Source organism: Oncorhynchus kisutch, unplaced genomic scaffold (assembly GCF_002021735.2).
Source record: "Oncorhynchus kisutch isolate 150728-3 unplaced genomic scaffold, Okis_V2 scaffold1228, whole genome shotgun sequence".
Taxonomy (NCBI): domain Eukaryota; kingdom Metazoa; phylum Chordata; class Actinopteri; order Salmoniformes; family Salmonidae; genus Oncorhynchus; species Oncorhynchus kisutch.
In genome coordinates this window covers 58,013-66,459 of record NW_022263173.1, presented here as the reverse complement: position 1 = coordinate 66,459, position 8,447 = coordinate 58,013, and positions in this window count along the sequence as shown.

Below are 8,447 nucleotides of genomic sequence, written 5' to 3'. Positions count from 1 at the left end.
TTTACCCTATTTTACTTTCCCCCAATATTGTATGAAGTCATTTAGCTTACCTTTTCTTCATCCATTCAAGCAATTTTATATCTCAAAAAGCATGTCCTTGTCTGTGTTGGTTACATTCAACTTGAGTTCAGGTCGAGAGTGAGGACAATATTGCAGGCAGGGACTGTAATTTAGGGCTACATGCTACGTCATGGAACGTAGACCTTTATGACATCACAAATAGTATTTTTGGGAAGAGCGCGGGAAAGGTTACTTGCCCACTCAGTAGGACTAGCTAATATTGACAGAAAATTCCCCGTCAAACGTTTTCGATTGCCTACCATCGAACATGGTCCTGCCTTTGCAATATTGTCTCTCTTGTGGGTTTACTTATGTATGACATGTAGACTTACTGTGTCGGATCAAGTTGATCGATCTGTCCTAGTCAGCCTTAGGTTGAACCCAAAATCTTCTGGGAAATATTTGTTAATAATATTCATTTCAATATCGTTTTATTCTTTCATTTAGTCCCAATCCAATCCTATTGTTGGCTGCCAATCCCCATCAAATATGTCATTGTAGGACATACTGTAGCGGGAGAAAGTGAGAGCTGCAACGCGGACGCGTTCGGTGGCTCCTTCAGTGCAGAGGCAAGCGCGTATTCCAGTGCCACTAAAGCCCGGGCTTGTGAGGCAGTAATATTCTGCAATTGTATTTTGAAGTGCTATTGCTCGAGAATGTGCTCTTCACGGTGGATAGACGACAGACGTAATTTCCGGTCACAACTTGCAGACTTGTTTACGAGTTGCTGTGCGTTTTGTTGCCAACCTATTTTGCTACCTGACAACTTTACGGTTTTTACTTTTTAATTACCGTTTATATTTTTGTTTTTTTCCCCTCAAATTTTTCACTCCGGACGCTTTATCTGGACACGGTTCGTTAGGACCTCCAACAGCCGAAGCTAAGTAGTAACATTAACATGATGCCTTCTAATTGCAGTCGCTGTACTCGCCTTACGGCGAGGATAGCTGTGCTACAAGCCCAGCTTCAGACGCAATCGTTAGGCAAGATTGATTTCAGTGTAGGAAAGGATGAAACAGCGTCTGTGCCACCAGTAAGTACAGATAGTAGTATAAATCCCCTGGCACAGTCCCCGCAGCCGGACAACTTTCTCACGGTTTCTGGAAGGAAATGCTGTAGGAATGCTCAACCGGTGTCGCTCATTCAGCCGACAGAAACTTTCAACCGGTTTTCCCTATTAAGCAGCAAGTCAGAGGCCGAGTCTTCTCTGGTCTCTACTCCTCCCGTTACGGGGTCTGAGACGCTGAAGCTTCCCACCATTAGCTCTGACAAATTGAAAACTCTAGTCATTGGCGACTCTATTACCCGCAGTATTAAGACTTAAAACGAATCATCCAGCGATCATACACTGTTTTCCAGGGGGCAGGTCTACCGACGTTAAGGCTAATCTGAAGATGGTGCTGGCTAAAACAGTCGAGTATAGAGATATTTTTATCCACGTCGGCACCAACGATGTTAGGATGAAACAGTCAGAGATCACCAAGCGCAACATAGCTTCTGCGTGTAAATCAGCTAGAAAGATGTGTCGGCATCGAGTAATTGTCTCTGGCCCCCTCCCAGTTAGGGGGAGTGATGAGCTCTACAGCAGTCTCACAACTCAATCGCTGGTTGAAAACTGTTTTCTGCCCCTCCGAAAAGATAGAATTTGTAGATAATTGGCCCTCTTTCTGGGACTCACCCACAAACAGGACCAAGCCTGACCTGCTGAGGAGTGACGGACTCCATCCTAGCTGGAGGGGTGCTCTCATCTTATCTACCAACATAGACAGGGCTCTAACTCATCTAGCTCTACAATGAAATAGGGTGCAGGCCAGGCAGCAGGCTGTTAGCCAGCCTGCCATCATAGTGGAGTCTGCCACTAGCACAGTCAGTGTAGTCAGCTCAGCTATCACCATTGAGACCGTGTCTGTGCCTCGACCTAGGTTGGGCAAAACTAAACATGGCGGTGTTCGCCTTAGCAATCTCACTAGGATAAAGACCACCTCCATTCCTGTCATTATTGAAAGAGATCATGATACCTCATATCTCAAAATAGGGCTACTTAATGTTAGATCCCTTACTTCAAAGGCAATTATAGTCAATGAACTAATCACTGATCATAATCTTGATGTGATTGGCCTGACTGAAACATGGCTTAAGCCTGATGAATTTACTGTGTTAAATGAGGCCTCACCTCCTGGCTACACTAGTGACCATATCCCCCTTGCATCCCGCAAAGGCAGAGGTGTTGCTAACATTTACGATAGCACATTTCAATTTACCAAAAAAAAAAAAGACGTTTTTGTCTTTTGAGCTTCTAGTCATGAAATCTATGCAGCCTACTCAATCACTTTTCATAGCTACTGTTTACAGGCCTCCTGGGCCATATTCAGCGTTCCTCATTGAGTTCCCTGAATTCCTATCGGACCTTGTAGTCATAGCAGATAATATTCTAATCTTTGGTAACTTTAATATTCACATGGAAAAGTCCACAGACCCACTCCAAAAGGCTTTCGGAGCCATCATCGACTCAGTGGGTTTTGTCCAACATGTCTCTGGACCCACTCACTGTCACAGTCATACTCTGGACCTAGTTTTGTCCCATGGAATAAATGTTGTGGATCTTAATGTTTTTCCTCATAATCCTGGACTATCGGACCACCATTTTATTACGTTTGCAATTGCAACAAATAATCTGCTCAGACCCCAACCAAGGAACATCCAAAGTCGTGCTATAAATTCACAGACAACTTAAAGATTCTTTGATGTCCTTCCAGATTCCCTCTGTCTACCCAAGGACGCCAGAGGACAAAAATCAGTTAACCACCTACTGAGGAACTCAATTTAACCTTGCGCAATACCCTAGATGCAGTTGCACCCCTAAAAACTAAAAACATTTCTCATAAGAAACTAGCTCCCTGGTACACAGAAAATACCCAAGCTCTGAAGCAAGCTTCCAGAAAATTGGAACGGAAATGGCGCCACACCAAACTGGAAGTCTTCCGACTAGCTTGGAAAGACAGTACCGTGCAGTACCGAAGAGCCCTTACTGCTGCTCGATTATCCTATTTTTCTAACTTAATTGAGGAAAATAAGAACAATCCGAAATTCCTTTTTGATACTGTCGCAAAGATAACTAAAAAGCAGCATTCCCCAAGAGAGGATGGCTTTCACTTTAGCAGTGAAAAATTCATGAACTTCTTTGAGGAAAAGATTATTAGAAAGCAAATTACGGACTCCTCTTTAAATCTGCGTATTCCTTCAAAGCTCAGTTGTCCTGAGTCTGCACAACTCTGCCAGGACCTAGGATCAAGAGAGACTCTCAAGTGTTTTAGTACTATATCTCTTGACACAATGATGAAAATAATCATGGCCTTTAAACCTTCAAGCTGCATACTGGACCCTATTCCAACTAAACTACTGAAAGAGCTGCTTCCTGTGCTTGGCCCTCCTATGTTGAACATAATAAACGTCTCTCTATCCACCGGATGTGTACCAAACTCACTAAAAGGGGCAGTAATAAAGCCTCTCTTGAAAAAGCCAAACCTTGACCCAGAAAATATAAAAAACTATCGGCCTATATCGAATCTTCCATTCCTCTCAAAAATGTTAGAAAAGGCTGTGCATCTGTCCTCGTGCTCCTAGACCTTAGTGCTGCTTTTGATTCCGTCGATCACCACATTCTTTTGGAGAGATTGGAAACCCAAATTGGTCTACACGGACAAGTTCTGGCCTGGTTTAGATCTTATCTGTCGGAAAGATATCAGTTTGTCTCTGTGAATGGTTTGTCCTCTGACAAATCAACTGTACATTTCGGTGTTCCGTTTTAGGACCACTATTGTTTTCACTATATATTTTACCTCTTTGGGATGTCATTCGAAAACATAATGTTAACTTTCACTGCTATGCGGATGACACACAGCTGTACATTTCAATGAAACATGGTGAAGCCCCAAAATTGCCCTTGCTAGAAGCATGTGTTTCAGACATAAGGAAGTGGATGGCTGCAAACTTTCAACTTTTACATTCGGACAAAACAGAGATGCTTGTTCTAGGTCCCAAGAAACAAAGAGATCTTCTGTTGAATCTGACAATTAATCTTAATGGTTGTACAGTCGTCTCAAATAAAACTGTGAAGGACCTCTGCGTTACTCTGGAACCTGATCTCTCTTTTGAAGAACATATCAAGACCATTTCAAGGACAGCTTTTTTCCATCTACGTAACATTGCAAAAATAAGAAACTTTCTGTCCAAAAATGATGCAGAAAAATGTATCCATGCTTTTGTCACTTCTAGGTTAGACTACTGCAATGCTCTACTTTCCGGCTACCCGGATAAAGCACTAAATAAACTTCAGTTATTGCTAAATACGGCTGCTAGAATCCTGACTAGAACCAAAAAATTTGATCATATTACTCCAGTGCTAGCCTCCCTACACTGGCTTCCTGTCAAAGCAAGGGCTGATCTCAAGGTTTTACTGCTAACCTACAAACATTACATGGGCTTGCTCCTACCTATCTCTCTGATTTGGTCCTGCCGTACATACCTACACGTACGCTACGGTCACAAGATGCAGGCCCCCTAATTGTCCCTAGAATTTCTAAGCAAACAGCTGGAGGCAGGGCTTTCTCCTATAGAGCTCCATTTTTATGGAATGGTCTGCCTACCCATGTCAGAGACGCAAACTCGGTCACAACCTTTAAGTCTTTACTGAAGACTTATCTCTTCAGTGGGTCATATGATTGAGTGTAGTCTGGCCCAGGAGTGTGAGTAAGTTGGTGGTTGAAGATATCCCTCTAGTGGTGTGGGGGCTGTGCTTTGGCAATGTGGGTGGGGTTATATCCTTCCTGTTTGGCCCTGTCCAGGGGTGTCCCCGGATGGGGCCACAGTGTCTCCTGACCCCCCCTGTCTCAGCCTCCAGTATTTATGTTGCAGTAGTTTATGTGTCGGGGGCTAGGGTCAGTTTGTTATATCTGGAGTACTTCTCCTGTCCTATTCGGTGTCCTGTGTGAATTTAAGTGTGCTTTCTCTAATTATCTCTTTCTCTCTCTCTCTCGGAGGACCTGAGCCCTAGGACCATGCCCCAGGACTACCTGATATGATGACTCCTTGCTGTCCCCAGTCCACCTGGCCGTGCTTCTGCTCCAGTTTCAACTGTTCTGCCTTATTATTATTCGACCATGCTGGTCATTTATGAACATTTGAACATCTTGGCCATGTTCTGTTATAATCTCCACCCGGCACAGCCAGAAGAGGACTGGCCACCCCACGTAGCCTGGTTCCTCTCTAGGTTTCTTCCTAGGTTTTGGCCTTTCTAGGGAGTTTTTCCTAGCCACCGTGCTTCTACACCTGCATTGCTTGCTGTTTGGGGTTTTAGGCTGGGTTTCTGTACAGCACTTTGAGATATCAGCTGATGTACGAAGGGCTATATAAATAAATTTGATTTGATTTAGTCTACAACGCTGACAGGCAACACCGTGTCATTTCATTAACTCACTAGAATTACCTTGTCTTCTTCATTCATTTCGATTGCACTTCCTTTCGTGGTGAAATTAGTTTTGATTACTATTAACTTTAATCCACAGAGTTTAAGTGTTTATGTTGCCCACGTCATCATGTGATGCTGTGAGCAAACAATTTATGCCCAGCCTTCCTAGATAGGCCTGGGCTGCATAACACTATGAATCTGGGAAAACATAACACTTAAAAAAAAGTTTTACAGTGCAAAAATAGCGTAGGCCTACTTGTGTACTATTCAAATCCACACTAAAGCCACACCTCTTCACACAGACTTACCCAGATTCTGTTGTTTTAGCTTTAACCTCTGTTAAATTCACTTCCCTGGTTAATCTGTCATGGTTAATGTGTCTCTATGTTTAGTGCACTTTAATATAGCCTGTTTACTTATTTGAATGTTTGATTCTATTGCTTTTTATCCTGCAGATTTTGTTGTGGATTTAAATTGACTTTGGGTGTCTTGAAAATCACTTAAAATAGCACTGTTGTTCTAATCGTCAGATCGCAGGTATTCTGATCTTCACTGTCCATGGTGCTGAATCTGGCTGGGTAGATTAGTTTGAATGCTGAAAACTTGTGTGCCTACATTTAAAGGCCCTGTGAAGTCAAAATAATTGTATTTCATATTGTACAACAGCTGATGAAACTAACACTGTAAATGTGTTTTACAAAAATGTGATCGGGGTTGCTTCCTGATAGTTCTGGTTGAAAATACAGAGCATGTTCCTCTGCCCAGGCCTTGCTGACACTTGCCAGATCTTACACTGCCCGGATAGGTATTTTGTGTGTCAGCTAACCACATCATATGTTATAGCAATCTGTCAGTCGATGACACAATGGATGACTTGGCACACAACCATTGGTTGATGCATGCAACACCTGAGCTGGGACACATTCTTTTCACAGCACTTCAATGCAAAGTCATTTTCGTAGAAGGTTTGGAGAGCATTTTCACTAACCCTAACCCTTTTCCTAACCTTAACCTCAGTTTCCTAACCTGCTACGAAAAATTCACTTCGATATTGAAGTGCCATGAAAAGAGAGTTTCCCACATCTATACAGCACCTTCTAATCAGCAGGTTTGCATGGGAGAGAGTTTTGGCTTTCCATGGCGACATCACCATGTGTAAATTGGTTTATAGACCAACGACAAAGAGAGTGCCAATAACCGCTAGTTTTAATTTCCCCTACACACTGACCACTCCCAGACAGTCCTAGCAAAATTCTTGCTTGAGAAAGTTTTTTTGGCAAAAATACATTTTTGACCATTTTCATTGTAATCTATTACAGTAAGGTACTTAATTGTTACCCCAAAATGATTTGATATTGATATAAAAACGTCTGCTTTGGGCCTTAAACAGATATATTTACATTTTAGAATGTATTTTATCAAGGAAGTAAGTTATACTTGTCTTTTTTAATCTTACTCTTAGTTGCAAATAATTAATTTGGCTGTGGTTCATTTGATTTTCAGGACAACCCTGTTTGATAACTTATAGTATTATAGTGACTTCTTGTGGTAAAATGTCAAACTCACAACTAAACTCATTAAAATTGAGGTTTTCTTTACCCTGTCTTATCAAACAGTGCAACATTTGACTGATGAAATAGCATTCTTCTAAAATTCTTACACTTCTAGATGCAAAATACAAGTCACTATTCCAATACTGACCTGGACACAGGTCAAAACTACTCTGCCGAGCTCAAGTACTCTGTCGAGCTCAAGTTACCAGCTATGTATGGTTTCAACACTTACATTTATTGAGTTACTGAAAAGTATCCTACAAACATTGTTCGAATGTGAAAGTGATCAGGTTTTCTGAAACAGGTGATGTTTGTATTGAAGAACCCTGAGATTGTGGACAGTAGGACTTGTGTGAACAGGTGTGAACAGCCTGAAGATAAGGATGTTTTCCTTTCTCTGTGTTTCGAAACTCAGGAACAGTTTGAATGTTTTTTAATTGTAATTTAAACAATGGTATGGATGATTAAGCTGGATCTTTCTCTCTGAATCAGGAGTGCACTTTCATTCTCTCCAATTTTTCCAAAAGCCCAATCTGAGCAACCTTTGCTATAAACCCTGTCTTTCCCATTGTTGTTTCAAAAGTGGAAAATGATACATTTGATAATCAACCATAATGGGCATTTCACAGCCAAGACTTTTTGATCCTTCCTATCAAGGCCATGTTGGCCAGTTTAACCTTCAGCCGGTCCCTCTCTTCCGGAGTCCTCTTGGATGTGCACTCCACAGTAGAGTCAGTCTCAAAGGAGATGGCTGGGACGTGAGTGAGCAGGTGGCCCCCTGCCTTCTCCTGGGCCATGGGCGTGGGAGTCTGCAGGACCAGCCCGTGCGTCGCTTGTTGATGTCGAAGGTAAAAGCTAAGAGGATACACACAAACATTGACCATATAATGTAATGTTGTTACATGTAACTAACTAGCTTGACTTGCCACCGTGTGAAACATGTATGCTACCATATGTTACTAAAAAGAGCTAACAATATTATAAAATGTAATCCAGGAGTTTATGTTTGAATTCTGGTTCTCTCACAACACAAGTCACTCAGAAAAGCATATGTAGGCAGAAGCATGCTACATGTACATTTGGCATTTGAAAAAACTACAGCTGTGCTATGCTACCGAATGCAAAATGTATCTGTATCATAAAAGTGTAGTGCAATATTCCCTTTTTTTGCCACACACACACACACACACACACACACATACTCTCTCTCACTAGGGACAAATGTTTCGGCTTCTTGTCCAGAGAGGTTTGAGCTTTAGAAGTTGATCTGCAGCAAAAGTAGACCTTTACTGCCATCTACAGTTCAAAGGTCAGACTAGCATTCAGTAAAATGTAAACATGGGCGATCCACAGAAAATGGAAATGTG